This window comes from Mastigoproctus giganteus, chromosome 10 (genome assembly GCF_048544385.1).
Source record: "Mastigoproctus giganteus isolate SK-2022 chromosome 10, ASM4854438v1, whole genome shotgun sequence".
Classification (NCBI taxonomy): Eukaryota; Metazoa; Arthropoda; class Arachnida; order Uropygi; family Thelyphonidae; genus Mastigoproctus; species Mastigoproctus giganteus.
In genome coordinates this window covers 230,265,769-230,292,668 of record NC_143584.1, presented here as the reverse complement: position 1 = coordinate 230,292,668, position 26,900 = coordinate 230,265,769, and the positions used below count along the sequence as shown (strand labels likewise).

Below are 26,900 nucleotides of genomic sequence, written 5' to 3'. Positions count from 1 at the left end.
AATCAATACACAATATAACAAACTTAGATTAAGTGGGTTTTATGCATTTGTAAAGAAATATATGTAAAGAAATATATGTATATAAATATATGTAAAGAAAGAGTGGTGAATGTAGGAATTACAAATATATCTATTTTAACATTATACTGTTTTGATTTTATTCTCTCTGTCTTTGAAAATAAATGCAGTGTAATATTAAAATATGTACATTAATTCTTTTGTTAAGCCAAGCTATTCACATTTCTTTAGTATGAGTGTATTTCACAGCTACTGTTATTATATTTATTAATTATAAATTTATTTTATTTATTTATAATATATTTATATTTCTTTATAAATGTATTAATTATTAATAAATATTATTCAGTATTTATTAATAATATTTATGAAGGGTTATCAGGCTTATTGTCTAAGTTTTCAGATAATACAAACTTTGCCAGGGTGGTTAATGATGGTAATCAGGGTGAGCTACTGCAACAAGATCCAGGAAAATTAGTTCGATGGGCTCAGAAATGACAGTTGACATTTAATGTTGTCAAATACAAAGTACTGCACATATATAGCGGTAATCCCACATTAACATACAAACTGTGTGATACTTCACTTGTGAAAGTGGAAAATGAAAACGCCTTGGGGATAATTGTGCAATCAGATACGAAATTTTCTGAGCAGTGCATACAGGCTGCCACAACAGCTCATTAGGTTTTCTCAATCATATACAGAAATTTTGTTAACAGCGATAAGGAGATGATTATTCCCTTGTATAAGGCAATGGATAGGTCACATCTTCAGTATTGTATACAGGAATGGAACCATCATTTTAAAAAGGATGTAAATCTGCTTCCCATTTCACCTGCTAGAATGAGTGCAGAGAAGAGCAACCACATAGGTAAAGGGAACAAAAGGGTGCTCTTACCAAGACAAGCTTCAGTTCTGCAAATTGCAATGTATAGAAGCTAGGCACTTGTGTGTGGAGATCTCATTCAGGTGTTTAAGTCCTGAATGGATTGAATAAGCTTAATGTTGATGGCATTCTTCCTAATTAGATCACCTTGCAGGTGCCTAGTTTTCAGAACTGCAATTTGCAGAAGTTAAACCTTTCTTGGTAACACCAAACCTTTGTTCCACTCACCAATCTTGTTGCCTTTCTCTTTACTCATTCCTGCAGCTCTACATCTATCCTAAAATGAGGCCTTCAACCTGTATACAGTACTCAAGGTGTAGCGTGACCACTGCTTTATACAAGAGGACAATCACTCCCTTATCCCTGTGAGCAAAATTCCTACATATCATTGACAAGACACTATGAGCTACTTTTACAGCCTGTCTGCACTGCTCAGAATACTTCATCTCTGATTGCACAATTACACCCAGGTCCTTTTCATTCTCCACTACCGTGAGTGTAGTATCACCCAACTGATACATTACGCTGCGGCTACTGCTAACAATATGCAGTACTTTACATATGTTAATGTTAAACTTCAGTTGCTACCTCTCAGCCCATCTACCCAACTTTTCCAGAACCTGTTGCAGTAGCATACTATCATTACTGTCATTAACAACCCAGCCAAGCTTCGTATCGTCTGCAAACCTACACATTAGCCCTGATATACCTTCATCAATATCATTGATAAATACCAAAAGCAACAATGGGCCCAACACCAAACCCTGGGGAACTCCACTAATAACATTAGTCCATGAAGAGCAGTGTCCATTGATAACCACTCTCTGTCTTGTCCCACTCAACCATCCTCTTATCCATTGTAGCAACTTGCCCTTAATGTCATACTGCTTCAATTTGTATAGTAATCTTTCATGTGCGACAGTATCATAAGGTTTTGTGTGCACAGTATCCAAGTATATGATATCAAAATTATTTTTTGCATTCAGTTTCTTAGTGACCACATCATAGTATCCAATCAAATTTGTCAGACAAGACTTCCTCTTAACAAACCTATGCTGTGTCTGAACTATGACTCTAGTCTTGTCTAGATGATCCTGTATTGCTTCCTTAACCAGTGGCTCCATTATTTTTCCTTGGAACAGAAGTTAGACTAACAGGTGTGTAAATACCCGTGTTGCCCTTTGTGAATTGGGGACACATTTGCACATCTCAATTACCTGAGTCCAAGGAAGTATTCATAATTGTGGCTAAGGGTCTGCTTACTTCCTTTGCTGCTTCCTTTAATATAACTAGATAGATTCCATCCACCCTAGGTGCTTTTCTTGTGTTCAATTTCAACAATTTCTCCTCCACTTTACTCTCAGTTATTACAAAATTATTTAGCTCCATGTTGGAGTTTGATAAGCTGCTGGTCTCCAGTTCCTTACAGATCTCCTCATGTGTAAATGCAGATGCAAAATACTGATTCAATTTGTCAACTACCTCAGCAGGTTCATCAGCAATCGAACCATCAATGTCAAGTGGATCAATCTGACTCATCTCCCTCCTAGAATTTATACAAGTAAAGAAGACTTTGCTGTTTTTCTTTGCATTGTTTTCCAAAGATTTCTCATAATCTGCCTTTGCTTCTCTAATGTCATTAGTGACTTGATTACAGATTATCTTATATCTACTATAGGCACTGTGTCCCCTGATAATTTATATGTGTCCCATGTATTTTTATTCTCTGCCACAACTCTCATTAGGTCTTCTGACATCCATTTAGGCCTAATCTTGAACAGCATTTCTTAGTTGGTATGAAAAGCCTAGTAGCCTCCACGATTAATTCCTTGAAGGCTTCCCATTTAGAATTTGCTGCTTTTAACATCATCAGTTGATGCCACTGTACAGAATTTAAAAATTGTGTAAGACCACTGTAGTCACCTTTATGAAAGAAAAAAACCCTTCCCTTAACCCCTGATGGTCACTTAGTGGTTCCTTTATCTGCAGATTCTTAATGCATGAAGAATCACTGTAGATAATCAGATCAAGAGTATTGATCTGATTATCTGATCTGAAGATCAGATCGAACATGCTGCTGCTGCTGTAGAAAACAATCCCAAAGGATTGTTTTCTACAGCACTCAGTTGTGGTTTTCTCCACTTTAGAAAAACCTATGAATACTATTTTGTATGTAAGGTCAGAGATCAAGTTATATATAGTATAGGCTCCAAAGATTTACTCTAGCTCATATTCAAGGATATTAACAGGCTTGCTTAGAGGCAGTCATAAATCAATGACTTTTGCTGTTCCAGCAATGTGGTGGGAACCTTGAGACTACATAAATGATTGATATTTTTGGACAATTTGGTCAGAGATTTGGACCTTCCCTCCAAAACCAAGGCTCAGTTACTAGGATCATAAATTCAACAGTGGCATCTTTTTGAAAAGGGTGTCAAGGTTTTTTTTTTTTTTTATAGAAAGAGGCTATCTAGCATAACGACCTTTTGTTTCGTGGATGGTGCTTTAGTTTATTGTAACAATGTCCAGGAATTATTGAGAGAATTAGATCTTGAGCACATCCCCGAGCAGTGGAGGCTTTTCATTGATTCATCCAAGGTCAGTTTGAAAGCAATTTTACTCCATAATGGAAATAAATATCCATCTGTACCATTAGCCCTTGAACTGCACAGGCCAATGGTATAGATGGAATGAACATGTACAAAAACTTACATGTTCTTTTGCAAAGAATATGTTATCAAGAATACAAATGGAATATCTGTGCCGACTTAAACATGGTAGCTTTGCTAACTGGGTTGCGTACTAAGTTGCATACACTAAATACTGCTGCTTTTATGCGAGTGGGACAGCCAAGCAAAGGATTGCCACTAAAAGGTATTTTTACACCCTGTAGTAGCAATCAATCGCCAGACCATTCAGAAACTACACCAAGACAGGCAGACCAGATTGGTTAGACAAGACTGCCCTTTAACAAATCCATTCTGTGATTGCAATATAATTGCATGCCTGTCCAGATGGTCCTACATTACTTCTATAACCAGTGTTTTCCTTGGAACAGATGTTAAGCTAGCAGGTCTACTCAAGTTGCCTTTTTAGCATTAGTAGTGGCATATGATGGAAGAAAGCAAGTTTATACAGCATTAACCAAAAAAAAAAAAAAACTTCCCATTTCACCTATGCATTAGCTCCAAACGTTTGTTCAGTTCTTCCTTGAATCTATTTAAGATATCAACTTCCACAACAACAGATGGAAGTTTGTCCCAGCACTCAATCATTTTTTTACACCTAGGTATGTTTTTTTAAGGTATTTTTACACCCTATAGTAGCAATCAATTGCCAGACCATTCAGAAACTACACCAAGACAGGCAGACCAGATTGGTTAGACAAGACTGCCCTTTAACAAATCCATTCTGTGATTGCAATATAATTGCATGCCTGTCCAGATAGTCCTACATTACTTCTATAACCAGTGTTTTCCTTGGAACAGATGTTAAGCTAGCAGGTCTACTCAAGTTGCCTATTTAGCATTAGTAGTGGCATATGATGGAAGAAAGCAAGTTTATACAGCATTAACCAAAAAAAAAAAAAAACTTCCCATTTCACCTATGCATTAGCTCCAAACGTTTGTTCAGTTCTTCCTTGAATCTATTTAAGATATCAACTTCCACAACAACAGATGGAAGTTTGTCCCAGCACTCAATCATTTACTCGCCAAAGCCAAATTTCCGCACATCTATTCTACATCTGTCCTTTCTTAATTTGAATTGATGCCTCTTTAGGTTCGTAAAATGAACAAGTGGAAGGAACCCATCAAATACCTCAATCAGATCACCGCACAGGTGCCTAGTCTCCAGCCACTGCAATTTGCAGAACTTAAGCCTCTCTTGGTAAGAAGATCCCTTCATTCTCCTCACCAATCTTGTTGCCCTTCTTTGTACACGCTCAAGCAAATCTAAATCCTTCCTAAAATGAGGCCTCCAGACCTGTATGCAGTACTCAAGGCGTGGCCTGACCATTGCCTTATACAAAGGGATAATCACCTCCTTTTCCCTGCTAGCAAAATTCCTATATATCATTGACAAAACTCCTTGACCTGCCCTGGCAGCCTGTTTGCATTGCTCAGAAAACTTCATATCTGACTGCACAATTACTCCCATTTCTGTTTCATTTTCTACCAAATTAAGTGTAGTACCACACAGTTGGTATGTTTCTCTGGGGTTACTTCTATCCATATGTAGTACTTTGCATTTGTCAAGGTTAAACTTCAGTTGCACTTCTTAGCCCATCTGTCCAAATTATCTAGATCCTGTTGCAGTAGCGCACTGCCATTGCTGTCATTAACAACCCTGCCGACCTTTGTATCATCTGCAAATTTCGACATTAAGCCTGATATACCTTCATCAATATCATTGATAAATATACAAAACAACAGTGGACCCAACACCGAACCCTGTGGGACTCCACTAATAACATTAGTCCACGAAGAGCAGCACCCATTGATTACCACCCTCTGTCTTCTCCCATTTAATCATCCTTTTATCCATTGTAGCAACTTACCCTTAATACCATTCTGCTCCAATTTGTACAATAGTCTTCCATGCGCAACAGTGTCAAAAGCTTTCCTGAAATCCAAATATATGATATCAAAATTATTTTTTGCATCCAGTTCCTTTGTAACCACATCATAATATCCTATCAAATTTGTCAGAGAAGACTTTCCCTTAACAAACCCATGCTGTGTCTGAATTATTGCTGTAGTCTTGTCTAGATGATCCTGCAATGCTTCTTTAACCAGTGACTCCATTATTTTACCCTGAACAGAAGTTAAACTAACTGGTCTGTAATTAATCGTGTCAACCTTCGATCCACCTTTGTGAATTGGGGATACATTTGCACATCTCCAGTCCATGGGGACCTCCCCTGAGTCCAAGGATGCTCTCATAATTATGGCTAAGGGTTTGCTTACTTTCTTTGCCGCTTACTTTAATATAACTGGATAGATCCCATCCACCCCAGGTGTTTTTCTTATGTTTAACTTCAACAATTGCTCCTCCACTTTGCTCTCAGTTATTACAAAATCATTAAGTATCCTGCTACAATTTGATAACCTTCTGCCATTTTCAAACCTTAATAATTCCTCATTTGTGAATGTAGATGCAAAATACTCATTCAGTTTGTTTGCTATCTGAGCAGGATCATGAACAGTCGAACCATCAATGTCAAGTGGCCCAATCAGATTCATCCCCTTCCTTTTAGAGTTTATATAAGAAAAGAAATCCTTGCCTTTTGCCAAGGATTTCTCATAATCTGCCTTTGCCTGCCTAACGGCCTTTGTGACCTGATTACAGACTAGCTTATATCTGCCATAGGCTTCTGAGACGCATGATAATTTATATGCATCCCATGCATTTTTCTTCTCTGTTACAAGTCTCATTAGTTCATATGATAACCATTTAGGCCTAAACCTTGAACAATATTTCTTAATAGGTATGAAACTTTTAGTAGCATCCACGATTAATTCCTTGAATGCTTCCCACTTTGAATTTACTGTTGGTAACATCGTAAGTTGATCCCACTGTACAGAATTTAAAAACTTTCTGAGACCACTTTCTGTGTTAGGGTAACTAAGAGTAGAAACAGGTGCATGTGTACTTGGCCGACCAGGCTAGCCGGGTGGTTAATTTGCTTGCCTCGGAACCCAAAGGTCGCAGGTTCGAATCCCGCCTCGGGCTTGGATCAGAGTAAATGCAAAAAAAAAATCTTTGGAAGGTGCATTATGGCCACAGAAGCCAATACACCAATGTTAGGAGTATAGTTAATAAATTTGATGAGCTTGCTAGTCAAGATATCAAAGGCAGATATTGTTGGGATATCAGAGACAGTGTGTCACACAAATAAAAGCAGTGCAGAATTGGAATTTGGGGCAGTACAACGTGTACAGAAAGGATAGAAAGACAGGAAGGGAGGAGGGGTTATGCTGTTAGTTAAGAAACACATAAAATCAGTGGAAGTGCATCCAATTGATGTTGGTGGACAATGCAATGTTGAGTCTATTTGGTGTGACATAATCACTGGGAATGGAAAAATGAGAATTTGTGGGTTTTGTAGGTCTAATGAATCTGATGAGTATAATGAGCAGTTGTGCAGAGATATAGAGTGGGTCAGCAAATCAGAATGTCTTATAATGGGGGATTTTAACTTTCCAGATATCGACTGGAACTTGTGAGTTTGTCATTCGCACACTAACAAGGCTTTTGTGGATTTATTGGAAGCTGTTTTCTACAACTATATCTTCAAGAGGCAACCAAGGGAGTAATACTCTTGATCTGATTATCAACAGTGATTATTCATGCATTGTGGTTAATTGCCGGAACAAGCTTCCATCTGTCGTTGTGAAGGTTGATAGATTGAATAAATTTAAGGAGGGACTGGAGGGAATTGTTTTGTAATTTTTTTTTTTATTTTTTATTTTTTTTTTGTCTGATGCTGCATAAGCTCATAGACTTGCGTCACATACTACTACTACTACTATTAGAAAGAGACTCAGAGAGGACATAAGATTTAACACTATAAAAGTAGAACACACACATTAAGGGAAAAGAAAGGACTTAAATCAGCAGCCATGATAATACAGAAAGACAAAGGATACTGAACTTGAAGAATAGCGATGATGTACTTATAAATAGCAGAGAAGGCATAATTCAAATAGCAGAAGACTACTATAAAGTATTATACAGGGTCTCAAAAATATTGGTACAAACATTTAAGGGACGTAGGTAGCATCTAAAGCAAGGGTTCCCAACCTTTTTTTGCTTGTGGACCCTCTGAATCCTAACCATATACGCATATGTAATATTCCTAAATAAAATATTTATTTGTAGGTTAGTAAAAGCTAATAATTAAACAATTCCAATATAATATAAAAAATGTAAATTACAAATTTTGAAAATTTTAATTGATAAATCTGAAACATATTTTTACTTGTAATGACAGAATTAGTAAAAAATAAATAAAAAAAAACACTATTTCAAACAACATATATAAATTTATTCCTAAGGCTATTAAATAGGATCCCATTAAATATGCTCTACTATTAAGATCCTTGTGGCTGATGTTTTGATATTAGCATTTTAATATCTGGCTCCAATTTTGTGAGAGTCAGACGAAGATCACCTCTTTTTACTATATCAAGTTGATTACGATTTTTTGTTAACAACTGTGTTACACGACTAAAGCCAGATTCCACAAGATAAGATGATGGGAAAACAATGACATACATTTTAGCTTTCTCCTATAAAAGCGGACATTTACATGCAATGTCACTATTTTTCCATACATCATGCTTTCCTTTTTTTAATAGATTTCAGACTGTCTCATCAGACCGCAATTCAACAAGTTCCTCTTGTAAATCACTTTCAACATCAGCAACATTTACCTCAAATGGAATCAGCATCCAATCTGGGATGTTCAGTTCTAGTAGGTCCTTGAACCAAACTTGCATGTCTTCATAATTTTTTTTAAATGATCAACATACACAACACAATCATCATCTTTTAAATCACTGCTAACTGAAGCAAGGTTTGGAAACTGGTCAAAAGCACTGCGTGAAATATTAAGACTGTACAATTTGAGTTTTCTTAGGAATGCATTAATGGCTTCTTCGCTAGATATTAAATCACAATTATGTCCTTGCTGCAGCTTATTAAGAGAATTCAGTTTATCAAACACATCTGTGAGGTAAAATATGTCTGTTTTCATGGCAACCAACTGTTTTCCAATCTCCTTTTCGTTTAGAAATGATACAGTACTGTCCCAAAGGACGACGAAGACAATTGCATTTGGACAACCATCGCACCTCTGTATGCAGTACAAGTCGGTCAAATCCTCCTTCATTTTCATCACAAAATTTGCGAAAGAGACGATCTTGAAGAGCATTAGCCTTAATGAGGTTGACAGCTTTTATTACAAGAGTTAAGGCTTCATGAAGACGTCCACTCGATCTCTTCACCACCAGATGTTGGCGGTGAATCGCGCAATGTATGCAAAATACTTTTGGCAATGCATTTTTTAAATGAGTGATAAACCCTCTGTACCTACCAACCATGGGAGCACAAGTAGCACAAGCCATTAAATTTTCAAGTGGAATATTTTTTTCTTTAAAATAAGACTGGACTTCCTTAAATATTGTTTCATCTTTAGTATCTGTTTTGAGGAATCTTGCAAAAAGCATTTCCTCTCTGAGTAGATTATCATCCATACATCTTACATATGCCAATAAAAGTGCTTCATTGCCCATCAAGGTTGATTCATCGAGTTGCATTGCAAACTGTTTCACTCGTAATTGAGCAATAAGTTGATTTTCTACATCTTCAGACATTTCATCAATGCATCTGGATATTGTGTTATCTCAAAGGAAGGTTATCTGTAATTTCACGTGCATTTTTGTTTAACATTGTTGAAATTACAACTGATATCGAAGGCAAGATGACAGTTTCACCAATGCTATGTGGCTTTCCAGATTTTATTTCTATTATTTTGCTGATTTCATATGATGCTAATAAACCGCTATCTTTATTGCTTGCTTGTTTACTAAAAATCTGATCCGATTTGTTTCTTCCTTGAAAAATGTCTCGTAGTTTTTGGAAATACTCCACTGATTTATTTTTCTTTTCGCTGTGCCTTGTCTCCAAATGGTGACGAAGCTTACTTGGCTTCATGCTATCATTAGAAGCACAGTCACACATATAAGACACATTGGTTTTGTAATATTCTCTGGTGATTCAATAAAACTATACGACAGATATTCAGTAATATTGTCTTGTTTTCTTCTTTGCATGAGCCATGGGTAATCTGAAAACAATAATAATATTATTAATCTCAAATATTTAATGTTGGAAATGCTTGTAGGTACTAATGGAAATATACTTCACTAGAACAATAATGTTCAATAACGCAAACAATAGATTTCACCACGACAATGCCGATTACTCACTATAGAATGAAATGACTCCCTCTGACTGACTGACTCTTTCTAGATTAGTCAGTGCTTAAATGTTTTCTTCGAGAATTTTCTATGGAAAGAAATTTTTTTTTTTTCACTATAGAACGAAATGACTCCCTCTGACTGACTGACTCTTTCTAGATTAGTCGGTGCTTAAATGTTTTCTTCTTCGAGAATTTTCTATGGAAAGAAATTTTTTTTTGTGTCAACTAAGGAAGGTTTCAGAAAATAAGAGTATCTTCTAACTGCGAATTTCTGGACTTTTCTATGACATTAGTTTATTTTATTATTATTATTTTTATTTAACAAATTATTTTATTTATAATATTTTATCATTAACCTCTTAGCTCATATTATGGACCCCCGAAATACAATTTTTTTCTTGTGGACCCCCTCAAAGCTTCTATGGACTCCCGTTGGGAAACGCTGATCTAAAGGAATGTGAATCACATAGGAACCCATAACCAGAAACGTCACGGGAAAGTAGTAGCAGAGGCACAAGAAGCAGAAATGACACAAGACAGTAATTAATGACAAACATTTGACATAATATTAACAATGGAGTACAAGATGGATGTATTTCATGATGTTACAACAGATGCGCGAAGGTTCCACCATGAGATGCAGTGCATGCATGACACCGATGCAGCATGGATTGGCAGACACGGTCAAATACACCTGGAGTTTCTTTGACAGTAGAAGCAGTGCAGACGAGTCTCGCCACAAGATCCATTTCCATCTCCACAGGCGATTCATACACGATAGATTTGAGGACCCCCACAGAAAGAAATCAAGGCTCGATAAATCAGGTGAGCGTGGGGGCCAGGCAACGGGTCCACCACAGCCAATCCATTGACGCCCAAAACGCCTGTTCAAATGGTCATGAACACACCTTCCATAATGGGCAGGCGCCTCGTCATGTTGAAACCAAATGTTGCGTCTCACATTTGCTGGAACATCTTTCTTAAACAAGTCTAGAACTTGTTTAAGAAAGATGCGATATTTAGCGGAGTTCATGCGGGATGGTAACAGGTATGGGCCGACTAAGCAGTCACCGACCATACCTGCCCACACATTTATTGCGAAGCAATGTTGTGCCGCATGGGGTCGCACACCATGTGGGTTGTCGTGAGCCCACACATGAGCATTGTGCTGATTGAATAAGCCTTCCTGAGTGAAATAAGCCTCATCCGTGACCAAAACATAGGCTGGAAAATTCAAGTCTTGAACCCTTTCTTGGAGAAACCACTGCGCAAAAGCCACACGTGCAGGATGATCTTGGGGGAGCAGTAACTGAACCCTTTGGAGATGAAAGGGATGTAAGGAATCGTCGTGCTAGACATGCTGTACACTGCATAAGGTATAAGGTATGTTCGTGTCAGACGGCACCTGGGATTTCTCCCATCTCCGCGTGTGTTTTACTGTATCGAGGACAGTACACTGTCAAGCCAGAGACTTGAAAGTGTGTGGGCCGTGTCTGTGCAGTGTGATTTGTTGTGCCCATTGTTTATCCGGCTTATTGGCCGCCAGGCCCCTAGTGGGGCCCTACGTTGCCCATACCCTGCCACGTGGAGGCTAGCCGGGTGTATCCAGTATCGCAACAAATTGCTCTGGCAGGTCCTGCCACCTAGTTTCCTGGAATTTCAGTGGCTAGGACCTATTTAAAAAAAAAAAAAAAAAAATTGCGTTTGACATTAATGCTTAATGGGATTGCTGTTAGGAAATCGCTGGTTGGGGTTGAACGCTAAAGAGATGTGTTAAAGGCCAAATAGGTTTGGCGAAATTTTGATGTTATTAAACTTAGACATGTGAGGTAATATATGCTAGATAAAAGCTAATAGTGTTAGTTGTCTTAGAGATTTACAGGAAACCGGTAGAATTTAGAAGTTGATTAGAATTTGGCAGCATTGTTAAGGGTGTACTCGGTCGATTTAGTGAGAGAGGGAGGGAGACTGAAGACTGGGGGGAAAACAGATAGAAGAATAGGGACGATAGAGTAGGCATCCCTAAAGAGATCAGTGGAGACGAGCCCCACCAGGTGAGGTATGGGGGATAGTCAGGGAGGAGAGGAGGCAGAGATCCGTCTCCTCCCTCCTCTGCCTGGGGAGGGAGGAGACGGATCTGGGGATGGGGTTTTAAAGGGAACCAGGTTAGCGTACCCAGTTCAGATCGCCAATGGTGCATTGGCAGCAAAGCCGCAGAATATCTTCGTCGGTGTCATGTCCAAGGAGTGTCGAATCCGGTATATCCCACCCCCATATCCGGGGGTGGGATATGTTAGCTGGTAGTGGGGAACCCACCAGGCGAGGGGGTGGGAGAGACACATTTACTTCATTCATAATCTGCATTCTCACTCTAATTGCATTCTTCATTCTTTTTTTTTATTTTTTATTTATTTATTTTATTTTTTTTTAATATATATGTATATATATTTTTTTAAAGTACTTTTTTCTTATTTTATAATTTTTTTCCAAGTTTTTTATATATATATATATATATATATATTTTTTTTTTTTTTTCACTCAACTCATTCATCTTTTTCTCACACACCAGGAGGGGATGCAATGATGTGTAGTGTAAATTTAAATACTAATTAAAACTAGGGTTATTGTGTACTTAACTGTAGCATTTATGGTTTGTGTTCTTTTTCTCACACGCTTACACTTTTATTCATTCTTCTAGCTCTCATCTCATTTATTCGACTCTTACTTTCTGCACTGCACTCTCTGGGCACCTCAACTTACTTTTATTCTTCAGTTGTGGTGCAGGCCTAGCCGCAAGTTTTTTTTTTTTTTTTGCAGGCCGTGGGAGAATAGCAGAGTGATAGTGTTGATGTGGTTAGTAAATGTTTGTTGGTACAGTATATATAAATCGTAATGTAAGTTATTTTTAACTTTGTGTTCTTTCGGCCAATTACATTTGCTCTTCCACTCATTCCCGTTCACTCTCTCTTTCTGTCATGCTAGGTCACTCTTTCTTTCACCAAAACTGCCATTTATTCCCTTTTACCATAATTCCTAGTTCACTCGGTTCCCAGCCTATTCATTGTCTTTCATTCTCATTCATTCATTCTACATTGCATCCCTTTGCTACTAGCCTACTGATATTTTTCAGCTAATCTTCTCCCCTGGCTGCCTGTACATCTCCCTCCCCTACGTGGTTACTTATTTGGCATGGGGCCCCAGGTTCCTACACAGCTATACACTGCAACGAGACACTCCTAAGGCAGAGGCAACAGCACGTGTGCTGGTAGTAGGATTATTCTGGATGGCATTCAACACACTTTCTTCCATGGTGGGAGCTTGCGTCGAACGTGGTCTGCCCGCACTACTCCTGTTACCTCTAAAGACCAGTAATCGCACAAATTTTGATGCACACACGCAAACAAACAGTGGTCCTGTACATATCTGTCTGGGAAGTGTTCTCCATAAATTCTTTGAACGGCTCGTCCATTGCCCTCTGCTAATCCATACACTAGGTGCATGTCTGCCAGCTCACAGTTCGTATATCGATGCAAGCTCTTCGTGTGGCAACTACTGCTTGAATGAGTAAACCAGAAATTTTCCCTCTTGCGAACTGATGAACAGTGCCATCTACCAACTTACGGTGACGTTTCCGATTATGGGTTCCTATGCGATTCACATTCCTTTAGATGTTACCTACCTTCCCTAAATGTTTGTACCAATATTTTTGAGACACCCTGTATAAGGAGTAAGGGAATGATGCTGGCAGTGGGGAAGATGGATCACAAATTAGCAATACATACGACATACTCCGTAGCCGAGTGGTCAGGAGCGGGGGTGCAGTACGCTCTTTGAGTAGACCAGAATTCAAGCCCCTGACTGCTAAATATGGTCATTCTGCCAAACTGCACTAGACCAGCGTGGCAGATTATGGTCCATTTCCCTCAGCATGAATTGTTGAGGAGGCTATATCAACTGGATGCACTTCTTTTGATTTTATGTTTTCCCTAATTAACAGCATAACACCTCCTTTCCTATCCTGTCTATTTTTTCTGTACACATTGTACTCCCCAATGTGTGCAGAAAGGATAGATTTTGTCATCTTTGTTATCATGATGTGTTTCTTGACTAATTTTTTCTGCTTTGGATTTATTTTTACCTTTAGATGTCTTAGGCTTTATGACTTTCAGAAAGTTGTTGTATTCCTCATGGATATCTTGGTCCTGAAAGGTCTGCAGAAGCTCAAACTTGTTCCTAAGTTCCAGTACATACTGTTTTTTCTTCTCTTCTCAAAGGTCTTATCTCAAAGAATTATTTACTTGTGTTGGTTTTTTCCTTTATTTTCTTACATGAATATCTAGCATGCATCTTACCATTCTGGGATCACTTCCAACGTTCACTTTGTTCAGGACGGTAACATTGTTTACAATATATCTTCTGTTAGTGAGGATTAAGTCAATTTCATTTTTTTCAATCCATTTGGGCTCTTCCCTGTCCACTTTCTGTTCACCATTTTCTTGAAAAAAAGTGTTCATTACTGACATTCCTTGAGATTCTGCAAATTCCACATCAAATCCCTAAATTTCCTATAGTTTACATTTCTTTGCTGTTTTTTTCTCTTTAAAACCTTGGCACTGAAGTCCCCCATAATGATGGTTTAGTGAGTTTTCTGTTCATCTAGAAGTTTTCTCAGTTTCGTTGTACATTTCTTTAACCTCTTCATCATGGCTCGATGTTGGTGCATATATCATTATAACCTTTAGTTTGTACCTGTTAGGAATCCTGAGTAGTAGCCTTGACACCCTTGGTGATGTACTTTTGGATTCTAAGATGTTCTCTTTATTATCTTTATGGATCAGAAAGCCAATGCACCTTCACTGTTTTTACCATTTCCATTGGTGTACAGCAGATTTTCACTTGATAAACTTGTGATTCATTTATTTTTCTTATTCTTGTTCAGCCAAGCTGATGATATTTCAATTTACATTTCTAATTCGTTTTCCAGCTCTAATATCCTATCTTCACCGATGAGCAATCTTACATTCTAACAGGCCAAGTTCAGTTTTCATGCTTGGTGGCCTGGTTATACCCAGAGATTCTTTGCACCCTCTGCTTTCACTCTGACTCTCTCATTGCCGTAAGAGGGAGAGTGAAAGCCACTGGGGACTGAGGGCCATTTGTTTCATTGTGTTGTCATATTTAATAAACTGCCAGAGGATTTGGTCTTTTCCTTTTTTATGCTGACCAGGCATCTTGAAGAGAACGACCCTATATGTTCTATGCCACTGAAGTGATGTAACAGAGATTACCAATGAGAAGGTGTGCATGAGTGGATTTTAGTGAGGCAGGCCAACCAGACTTCTCCTAAATCTTCTAAAATAGATAGATATTGGATTGTTTTAGACCGAGTGTCTGATAACACACAGTGCCTGATCCCCCCCCCCCTTTAAGCCCCTATGTTTGGCTAAATTATGGCTAAGGGTTTGCTTGCTTTCTTTGCTGCCTCCCTTAATATAACTGGACAGATCCTATCCACTCCAGATTCCTTTTCTATGTTTAACTTCAACAATTTCTCCTCCACTGTGCTCTCAGTTATTTCAAAATCATTAAGCTCCCTATTAGAGTTTAATAAGCTTCTGTCCTCCACTTTCCTGCTTTACCCCCTGATGGTAGTTACATCTTTAAGTAAATCCCACATGAGAACACTGCCACCTAGTGGCCTCGAGTGCCAAGCATTTTTTTCTGTATGATTTATGGAGTGCTCTCTGAAAACAATATAGTTTTATTTCTTTTCTTGTTTGATTTTCTCCTTTTTTGTTCACATCAAGTGGTTCTTTGCTTGCCAAGTCAGAAGAAAGAACCCAGAAAGGGAATCCACCTTTCTTTTCCTAGTCTTTATATCAAATACTAATCACTTTACTAACTTCAATAACTGCTTGGTCACTGGTGGCACAGCTCCTGCCTCCATGTGGCGGGGCCAATAACCCGAGGGAAAATCCATCCCTCAAGGCTAAAAGGAGCAGAAATGGAAACTGATGTATTTCCACGCTTAGAGCCCAAGAGCTCTCAACATGACACCGACCATGACTTCTCTCTTTCAAAGAGACTTAAAAAGGACACTAGGAAGCAGGAATCTCCAGCTTTCCTCATAGTACACCCTTTGTCGTCCCAACCTGTGAGTAAGCTCTCTCCTTTCATCATCCAGAGATGCCTATAAAATGCTGCAAGTTCACCAAAAATGGTTAAAATCTCCAATCAGGAGATTTACCAATAGAGACATCTCACTCAAGACATTCTGAGTTAATATTACTACTTACTTCTTTAAGTAAGTAGTAATATTAACCGAATTAGATTACCTCACACAACACACTGAATTCTTCCAAGGGAGTGATCTCCGAATGGGATCTATTAAACGTTTCTGAGGAAAAAATTGTCCAGGAGCTAAAAGATCAAAATGTGTTTCATGCAAAACGAATCATGATGAGAAAAGACGGCAACTTAACTCCCATGCAAAATATAATCTTAACTTTCAGTACTCCAAATCTACCGGGTTCTCTCAAAGCAGGTTACTTGAATTTCCGCATTAGGCCATATATCCCAAATCCGCTTAGATGTTATAAATGTCAAAAGTTCGGCCATTCTCAGACAGCATGCCGTGGAGACGCTATATGTCTGAACTGCGGCTGCAAGAATCACACGCAAGCAGAATGCAAGGCTCCAGCACCACATTGTCCTAATTGTAGTGGCAAGCATCCAGCTTACTCCAAAGATTATGAACTATGGAAGATAGGAAAAAATATATAAAACTGAATTAAGTCAACTTAAGTATACCAAAATGCACTTATGCTTCTACCATTCACAGACATGAATCAGTGACATGTCAGACAGAAATATCCATCTCTCCAAAAATATCAATATCAAACTGGGCTCGATCAGTATTCTTGGTCCAGCATCCATCTAAACCAAATTCAGTAGACCAAAGCAATACGCCACTCACAATTCCATCCCAGAGACCTCCGCCTTGTCATGTAGCAAAAAATTTGCAAAGACCATATCCTGTTGAGACGAAAGAATCATGCCTAACAAGCATGGATACAGATGATACTATTGGTCAAGAAGAACTGCTTGAAATACACAAAGAAGATGATATGGATGGTAGCAATGAATCAGGACATCCCTCTTTTCCCTGAAAAGAAAAACCAAAACCAGACCGTCATAAACAATCAGCTTTAAAAAGCAGTCAGATACATCTTCCACGAACAAAACCAAATAATGGAACACATTATTCAATGGAATTGTAGAGGTTTTCGCAGCAATATCATGATATCAATGGATTAATTCACTGCTTCAATCCTGTTGCCATGTGCCTACAAGAAACCAACTTGATGCCCCAAGTTTCCATTACAGTCAAAAATTACACTATCTTCAGACAAGATAGATCTGACACTAATAGTGCTCATGGAGGAGTTGGACTCAAGAGTTCCCTCTAGATGCATTCCATTGCAAACCTCTTTAGAAGCTGTTGCCACACGCATAGTAATTGGAATCACTGTTACATTGGTACTGAAACAAGAAGAAGAAATGAATCACTTATAAGTTTACCAAGTGGTAGATGACTTTCATCAACCGGTGAAATACCACCACTTTGCTTATTGGAGGCTTGAAGTGGTGAAACCCATGTTTAGTCTCTAGAGCAAAGTTTCTGGCATCCCCCTCTCCCCATACTTCTCCTTCAACCAATGCACGGTACTAAGTACTATAGGTTTTGATACCTTTCGTGTTTGGGGTTCTCATAAAAAAAAAAAAAAAAAAAAGTGGAAATCTGCTGTACACCAATGGAAACAGTGAAAGGAATGAAGGTGGAGTTGGGTTTCTGGTCCATAAAGATTGTAAAAACAACATTTTGGAATTCAAAAGTACATCACCAAGGATGTCAAGACTAATACTCAAGATTTCTAAGCGGTACAAGCTAAAGATTACAACGATTTATGCACCAACATCGAGCCATGATGATGAAGAGGTTGAAGAAATGTACACCGAAATTGAGAGTCTTCTAGATGAGCAGAAAACCCACTACACTATTATTATGGGGGGGCTTCAATGCTAAGGTTATTGAAATGAAAAAAAAAAAAAAATTATAATTCCTCAGAGCGGTTAATACTAGAATATACATATAGAGAACGGTTAATATACAAAAGAGCTTTCAGCTGGGTAGACAGCCTTCTTCAGTTAAACATTAAATGACTGTTGGAATGGAGATGTGCACTGCCAAGTTGGTGCGTGAGGCGCGTGGCTAATTGTTTGAGGTTGAAGTTTGTGGCTGTGACGTATGGTGGTGACGCGGCCAGCGTTTGTCTGTGGACAGAATTATTGCTTCTGTGATGGGCTAACTTGACAACCACTGTTCCTGTTCAAAGAGGTATCCAAGCATTTTATGTTTAACGATTCCAACAAGGTGCACCATAGGTAATGGTGGGACCTGTCCACAACCACGACATCGTGGTGTGGGTCAATGTCGTGGTGGGTTGTCCAGACATGCTCGGCAATAGCTGAGTGTTCCACATCTGCCAAACGGATCGCCCTTTTATGATCTGAGAGACGTTTCTCGAGCCGACGTCCAGTCTCTCCAAAATAGCAGCTAGTGCAGTCACGGCAAGAGATGCGATAGACCAAACCGCTCTGCAGAAGGGTGGGAACAGGTGTTTTCACTTTGGAAATGAGAGAACGCAGTTTCTTGCCTGGGAGTTGGATGCACTTTATCCCATGTGATTTTAGGATTCTACCGATCTGTTGTGACAGGTTGGGGTAGTATGGGATAAATGCCCTCGTGGATGACTCGCCACTGTTGACGTTACTGTTGGTCGCCACGTTGCCGCGTGCCTGTAGATCACACCTGTCAAGGATGTCGATGGGATAGCCACACCTCGCAAGGTCCACTTTGACCCTGGTGGTCTCTGTGCGTCTTTCACCTGCAGAGCTAGTGTGTCCAGGCGCGAGTTTGCAAGGTTCGGGCAGTGGTGAGGAGGTGACCCCATGCGTGTGCTGACCGAAAGTTGGTAAATTGGCCAGCACACATAGGTTTACGATAAACTGTCGTCTTCAAGCATGTGTCTTCGTGCCGGACGAGGGTATCTAGGTATGGTATGGTGTTGTTCGACTCCAGCTCAATCGTGAATTTTATGAAGGGCGATAGTGAGTTGAGGTGGGTTAGGGTTTGCTGACCTGAGTCTCTAGGGATAACTACGAACACATCGTCTACATAGCGACACCAAAGGCGATGTGATCTGGTGCGTGTGTAAACACACGTCCCTCTAACTCCTCCATCACGATGTTTGCCGTGACCGAACTGACAGGGGAACCCATGGCTGTGCCATCCACCTGCTGGTAAATTGAGTCGCTAAACATGATTGCACCCCCTGTTAAGCACAGTCTGAGGGCGGTGGAAATGTCATCAGGTGTCAGTCTGGTTCTGTCACTAAGGGTTTCATCATTGTCCAAGAGTTGTTTTGCACAAGAGATGGCAAGTTCCACTGGGATGGAGGTAAAGAGTGATATTACATCGAACGATGCCATGACTTGATCTTGTGAGATGGATATAGTGCGGATCCTTTCTATGAACTCAATACTGTTGGAGACGGTGTAGGTGGTCTTGCCAACTAGAGGAGAAAGAAGCCTCGAGACAAACTTAGACAACTCGTAAGTCGGTGATCCACCGCAGGATACAATTGGTCTTAGTGGTGTGTCTTCTTTGTGTACTTCGGCAGGCCATAAAACTGTGGGATCTCACACCCGGAGGTGATTACGGGTAGACTGTGTTATCTTCCCTTGTTTGAGCCAACTATTGATGAGGATATTCACCTCTGACTCCCATCGTTCCAATGCTCTGTTGGGGGTAACGGTTAAGGGTTTGTAGACGGAAGTGTCTCGCAAAAGCAGTAAGGCTTTCGCCACGTAATCAGCACGGTTCATTACAACCGTATGACGGCCTTTGTTCGCCGATAGAATGACGATGGACGAATCCTGTTTTAGTGCCTTGAGGGCAGAAATCTGCATACGGCTAAGGTTTGAAGAGACGGGGCGGCATGGTGTAGAAATGCTGCAGTCTTTAAGCGGATTGCGTTGGCCGTATCTTCTGGGAGGCGTGATAAACATGTTTCCACGCCTAAGGCGATGTCAGTGATCGGTGGGTACTTTGGAAGAACGGCAAATGCCATGCCAAGAGTCAATAGGTCTGTTTGTTCTGCAGATAACTGCTTGTTGCTCAGGTTCAATACGAAATCTGTGCAACTTGTGGAAGGGGCATTAAGCTGGTGAGGAAATTGACGGGATTCATTAATTAAAGTATTGAACTTACGTTTCTGTTGTGCACAATAACGATCTGATTCTCTGACGGCCTGGTAGCATAAAGTATTGATTACATTGGTGTAAATAGGATCGGGAATCAGAGCCTTAAGGTTGACTAGTAGGGCTGCTTTGCTTGCTGAAGCACGCTGTATGTCACGGTGGAGGCAGCCAATCCATATGCGCAGAGTCTTGAAGCCGAAGTTCCGACAGGCACGTCCCATACACTCATTAGAAAACGGTTGTTTGTACCGAAATCCTTTCGGGATAATCTTGTTTGCTTTGCATCTGTCAGCAAACCTCAGGTGTTGTCTGCCACGGGCTATAAAGATGAAATCCTTCTGTAGTCTCACAACCATGTCGTATGTTGGTTGGCCAAGAATAGTCCGAATATGGTGAGAGGCCTATGCGCTCCGGATTCATATTATTGAAATGAAAAAAAATATATATAATTCCTCAGAGCAGTTAATACTAGAATGTACACATAGAGAACGGTTAGTATACAAAAGAGCTTTCGGCTGGGTAGGCAGCCTTCTTCAGTTAAACAATAAATGTTTAACTGAAGGTTGGAAAAAGACAAAACAGCGCAGAAAGGGGAACTATAGGAAATTTTGGAATTGGTGAAAGAAATGAAAGAGGTGAAAGACTTGTGGAATTTGCAGAATCTCAAGGACTGTCAGTAATGAACACTTTTTTCAAGAAAAGGGTGAACAGAAAGTGGACATGGAAGAGTCCAAATGGATTAACAACTAATGAAATCGAATTCATCCTCACTAACAGAAGATATATTGTGAATGATGTTACCATCCTGAATAAGGTAAATGTTGGAAGTGATCACAGAATGGAAAGATGTACACTTGATATAAATGTAGGAAAGGAAAGGAAAAAACTGACTCGAGTAAATAATACAAAGGTCTTTGAGATAACAGAAGAGGAGAAAAAGTAGTATATACTGGAACTTAAGAACAAGTTTGAGCTTCTGCAGACTGCTCAGGACCAAGATATCGACGAGGAATATTACAACTTTCTGAAAGTGATAAAGCCCAAGAAACCTATAGGGAAAAAGACATCTAAAGAAAAAAAAATTAGTCAAGAAACACTTGTCGTGATGAACCGAAGACGACAAATGAAGAGCAAGAAAAACACTGACAGGGAAAAAATGGAGTATACTGAGTTATGCAAAGCCATTAGAAAGAGGCTCAGAGAGGACATGAGAAGATTTCACACAAGAAAAGTAGAACAAGCATTAAGGGAAAACAAAGGATTTAAATCAACAGCCATGAGCAGTAATACAGAAAGACAAATGATACTGAAACTGAAGAATAGCAATGGTGTACTTTTAAACAGCAGAGAAGGCATAATTCAAATAGCAGAAGGCTACTATAGAGAATTAAGAGAATTAAGAGTAGGAGACAGCGGAATTACTTAACAAGTACAGGTCACTGTTGAAAAAAAGCCGTGAATTAGGGTTGAATTTGAAAGTGTCTGCAATTCTGCCCAGACACGATAGGAGGGAGTATATGATGAGAGCCCTGTCGATCAATTCACCCCTGGAAAGATTGTGCAAGGCTCAAGGGGTAAAATTTTTTTCAGCCTGGTCTGTACTTATTAACAGGAGAGACTGCTTCTACAGGGATGGGATACACTTAAATAGAAAGGGTGCAAGAATGTTTGCTGATGCTATCGAGGCAGTGTTAGGTGGGTCGGAAAACTGCTAGATTGAGGGCATACAAGGACTAATAGATCAACAGTAGCCACTGGCAGAGGTGAAAGTGATTCTTTCACTGCTTCTATTGGAATGAGCCGCAGCCTGGAAAATAAGATGCAGGATATTTCAGAGACTGCTGGGAATCATTGGGGTACAAATAAACACATGGGTTGTGTTAGGGTAGCTAAGAAAAAGAACAGGTGCATGTATACTTGCGTGTACACCAATGCTAGGAGTTTAGTAAATAACTTTGATTAAGTTGAGGCAGATATTGTGGGGATTTCAGAGACGTGGTGTCACACCGATATAAGGAATGCAGAACTGGAATTTGGGGAGTACAATGTCCACAGAAAGGATAGACAGGATAGGAAGGGAGGAGGGGTTATGCTATTAGTTAAGAAACATACAAAATCCAAGGAAATGAAGCCAGTCGACATTGCTGGACAGTGCAGTGTCGAGTCAGTTTGGTGTGACATAAGCATTGGGAGATCAAAATTGAGAGTAGGAGTGTGCTATAGGCCTAATGACACTGATGAGTATAATAAGAAACTGTACAGGGAAATAGAGTGGGCCAGTAAATCAGAGTCGTATAATGGGCGATTTTAATTTCCCAGATATTGACTGGAATTTGGGAGCTGGTCACTCACACACTAGCAAGGCTTTTGTGGATTTATTGAATGATTGTTTTCTACATCAGCATGTTCGGGAGGCAACTAGAGGGAGTAATACTCTTGATTTGATTATCAGTAGTGATTCTTCATGCATTAAGAATCTGCAGGTAAATGAACCACTACGTGGCAGTGATCACAGTGTGCTGAAGTGGGATTTACTCAAAGAGGTAACTACCATTAGGGGTAGAGGGAAGGGTTATTGCTTTCGTAAAGCGACTACAATGGACTGAGACAGTATTTAAATTCTATGCAGTGGGACCAACTGATGATATTACCAACAGCAAATTCAAAATGGGAAGCATTCAAAGAACTTATCTTGGAAGCTACTAGGCTTTCCATACCAACTAAGAAATATTGTTCAAGGTTTAGGCCTAAGTGAATGTCAGATGAACTAATGAAACATATGGCAGAGAAGAAAAATGCATGGGATACATACAAATTATCACGTGACACAGAAGCCTATGATAGATACAAGTTGATCTGTAACCAAGTTACAAAGGAGGTTAGGCAGGCGAAGGCAGATTACGAGAAATCTTTGGCAAGGGATGCAAAGAAAAACAGCAAAGAGTTCTTTACTTATGTAAACTCTAGAAGGAAAGGGATGAATCAGATTGGTCCACTTGGTATTGATGGTTCAACTGTTGATGATCCTGCTCAGGTAGCTAACAAACTAAATGAATATTTTGCATCAACATTCACACATGTGGAGTTATTCAGCGAGGGGAATGCCAGAGGTGTATTCAACTCTGGCAGTAAGCTAGATAATCTTGTAATAACTGAGAGTGAAGTGGAGGAGAAATTGTTGAAGATAAACACAAGAAAGGCACCTTGGGCAGATGGGATCTATCCAGTTATATTAAAGGAGGCAGCAAAGAAAGTTAGCAAACCCTTAGCCATAATTATGAGAGCTTCCTTGAACTCAGGGCAGGTACCCATAGACTGGAGATGTGCAGATGTGACCCCAATTCACAAAGGAGGATCAAAGGCTTACACAAGTAATTATAGACCTGTGAGTTTAACTTCTGTTCCAGGAAGTTTAATGGAGGCACTGGTTAAAGAAGCACTGCAGGATCATCTAGATAAGACTTCAGTTATAGCTCGGACCCAGCATGGTTTTGTTAAGGGAAGGTCTTGCCTGAACAATTTGATTGGATACTATGATGTAGTCACTAAAGAATTGAATGCAGGGAATAACTTTGATATATATTTGGATCTTAGAAAGGCTTTTGATACTGTTGCACATGGAAGACTGCTGCACAAATTGGAGCACTGTGGCATTGGAGGCAAATTGCTGCTATGGATAAAGGGGTTGTTTGAGGGGGGAGATGACAGAGAGTGGTAATCAATGGACACTGCTCATTGTGGACTAATGTTATTAGTGGAGTCCCTCAGGGTTCAGTATTGGGTCCATTATTGTTTTCTGTATTTATAAATGATATTGATGATGGTATATCAAGCTTAATGGCCAAGTTTGCAGATGAAACAAAATTTGGCAGGGTTGTTAAGGACACTACTAACGCTATGCTGCTGCAACACGGTCTGGAAAGGTTGAGCAGATGGGCCGAGAGGTGGCAAATGAAGTTTAACATTGACAAATGTAAAGTACTACACATGGGAAACAGCAACCCCAGAGCAACGTATCAACTCTGTGGTACTACACTGACAGTGGTAGAGAATGAAAAGGACCTGGGCGTAATTGTGCAGGCGGATATGAAGTTCTCTAAGCATTCTAGAATAATCACCTTCTAGAATTTTTCTAGAAGGTGATTATTCCCTTGTATAATGCAATGGTCAGGCCACACCTTGAGTACTGTATATAGGTCTGGAGGCCTCATTTCAAGAAGGATGTAGAGCTGCTGGAACGAGTACAGAAAAGGGCAAGATTAGTGAATGGAACAAAGGGTTGCTCTTACGAAGAAAGGCTTAAGTTTTGCAAATTACAGTGTCTGGAGACTAGGCACCGGCGAGGTGATCTGATAGAGGTGTATAAAGCCTTGAATGGTTTTAGCATGCTCAGTGCTGATGGGATTCTGCCTCTTTCTCAGAATAATCACCTGAGAGGCCATAAATTCAAATTGAGGAAAGACAGATGTAGTATATATGTGCGTAAATTTGCTTTTAACCAGCGGGTAGTTGGTTGGTGGAACAACTTCCACAATATCCCTTGTTGTGGAAGTTGATAGCCTAAATAAATTTAAGGCTCAGCTGGACAGGTATTTCGAACGAACAAAGGAGTGAAGTGGAAGGGGTTTTTTTTTTTTTTTTTTTCTTTTTGGCTACTACTGCATAAGCTTGCTTTCTTGCATCATATGCCTCTACTCATGCTAAAGGCTCTCAACATATAATACCTCCTATTGTGTCTTTGTGTCTGGGCAGAATTTCAGACACTTGCAAATTCAGTCCTAATTCGCAAGTCTTTGCCAACATTGCCCTGTACTTGTTTAGAACGTTCTCACATATATTCACATACATGAAAAATTCCTTGTCTCCATTCTTTGCTCTCTTAGCTAGTGCTTTCTCATATGCAGGCTTGGCCTCTCTAACCTTATCTGTTGTAATATTTCAAATCAACTTGTAGATGTAGGCTTCAGTACGTTTCATTTCTCTCTCTAACTGTCCCATTCTATCTTCTTCTGCCCTATTTGATCAGCCAGCTTTGTATTCATCCATTTTGGCATCCTCCTCCTGCAATGTTTTCTTAATGGTATATTGTGCTTTAAATATATGCTTTCTGTGAATTTTTCTTTAAAGGTATTCCATAATTTTAGTGTTCTCTCTCTCTCTCTCTCTCTCTATCTCTATCTATCTATCTCTATCTCTAGTCCACCCAATTAATTGATGCCAGATAGCTCCCTAAACTGTCAAAGTCCCCTCATCTGCAATTAAAACCTGTGCTTTTACCTTTAACTACTGCAACATCTTTATTCATCTTCCGACTGCATGTTCACTACTTGCCAATGGCTCTTGTATTTTATGCCCTGTTATCTTATGTAATTCTTGAATAATGATGAGATCAAGAATATTCTAACCCCTAATGTTATCTCCGATATTCTGGAACAAATAATAATCATCTAATTTATTTAGAAATTTTTTTTACCCTAGGTGAGTATCCCTCCCACTTATTTCAATCAATTTGGGGCAGATTGAAGTCACCCATAATAAGACATTCATGCTTGCTTGCCCATTCCATTTGCATGCAAAGACTCTCTTCATATCTTCAGAACTTCAGAACTCCTGATATTACTGTAGACACAGTTAAGACAAAATATTCTTCTATGGTTTACTACTTTGACACACCACTTGAAATTTTTTAGGCTTGTTTCCCTATATTTCTCATCCTGCTCATTTGAAACATTGCTACCCACAGAACATCTTGCCAACATCAGCTGCTGTGACAACAAACAAGAATTCTTGAGGTGAGTGCAAGCGTAACTTTGACATATATCATCAGATAAATGCAGATCTATATTACCCTTCTAACTATCAGTTTCCTTGAACCCCTAAGTCCTCAATGTTACTGGCAAAAATTCTTGCACCACCTTTATTCGAGTGAATACTATTTATATAAAATAGATTCCTTCTACCTACAAGTTTGAGCCACACTGATAAAAATTTAATCCCTTAGAGATTCCCTCAAGCCTTGAGTTAATCTACAAGGCTTTCAGCATATAATGATGTCTGGGTAGAATTGCAGACACCTTCACATTCTGGCCGAACTATTGGCATTTTTACAGCATGGTCCAATATTTATCTAACAAATCGTCAGATCATGTTTGTTTAATATCATTATTCTCCACACATGAATAATAATGCTCTCTTTACCCTCCTTAGCATTAGCATTAGTAGAGGCATATGATGCAAGAAAGCAAGCTTATGCAGTATCAGCCGGAAAAAAAACAAAAAAACCCTTCCACTTCATCCCTCCATTCGTTTGAAATATCTGTCCAGCTGAGCCTTAAATTTATTTAGGCTATCAACTTCGACAACATGGGATGGAAGTCTGTAACACCAACCAACTACCCACTGGCTAAAGGCAAATTTCCAAACATCTATCCTACATCTGTCTTTCCGCAGTTTGAATTTATGCCTTCTCAGGTGATTATTCTGAGCAAGAGGCAGTATCCCATCAGCATTGAGCATGCTCAAACCATTCAAGGCTTTGTACACCTCGCCGGTGCCTAGTCTCCAGACACAATAATTTGCAAAACTTAAGCCTTTCTTCGTAAGAGCAACCCTTCGTTCCGTTCACTAACCTTGTTGCCCTTCTCTGTACTCGTTCCAGCAGCTCTACATACTTCTTGAAATGAGGCC

At 39.4% G+C, this 26,900-nt stretch overlaps 1 protein-coding gene across 1 annotated transcript in view; it reads left to right on the top strand.

Moving 5' to 3' along the window:
- Positions 1-26,900, top strand: part of LOC150080021 (uncharacterized) — a 187,342-nt gene that overhangs the window by 119,146 nt on the left and 41,296 nt on the right. The window lies entirely within an intron of this gene.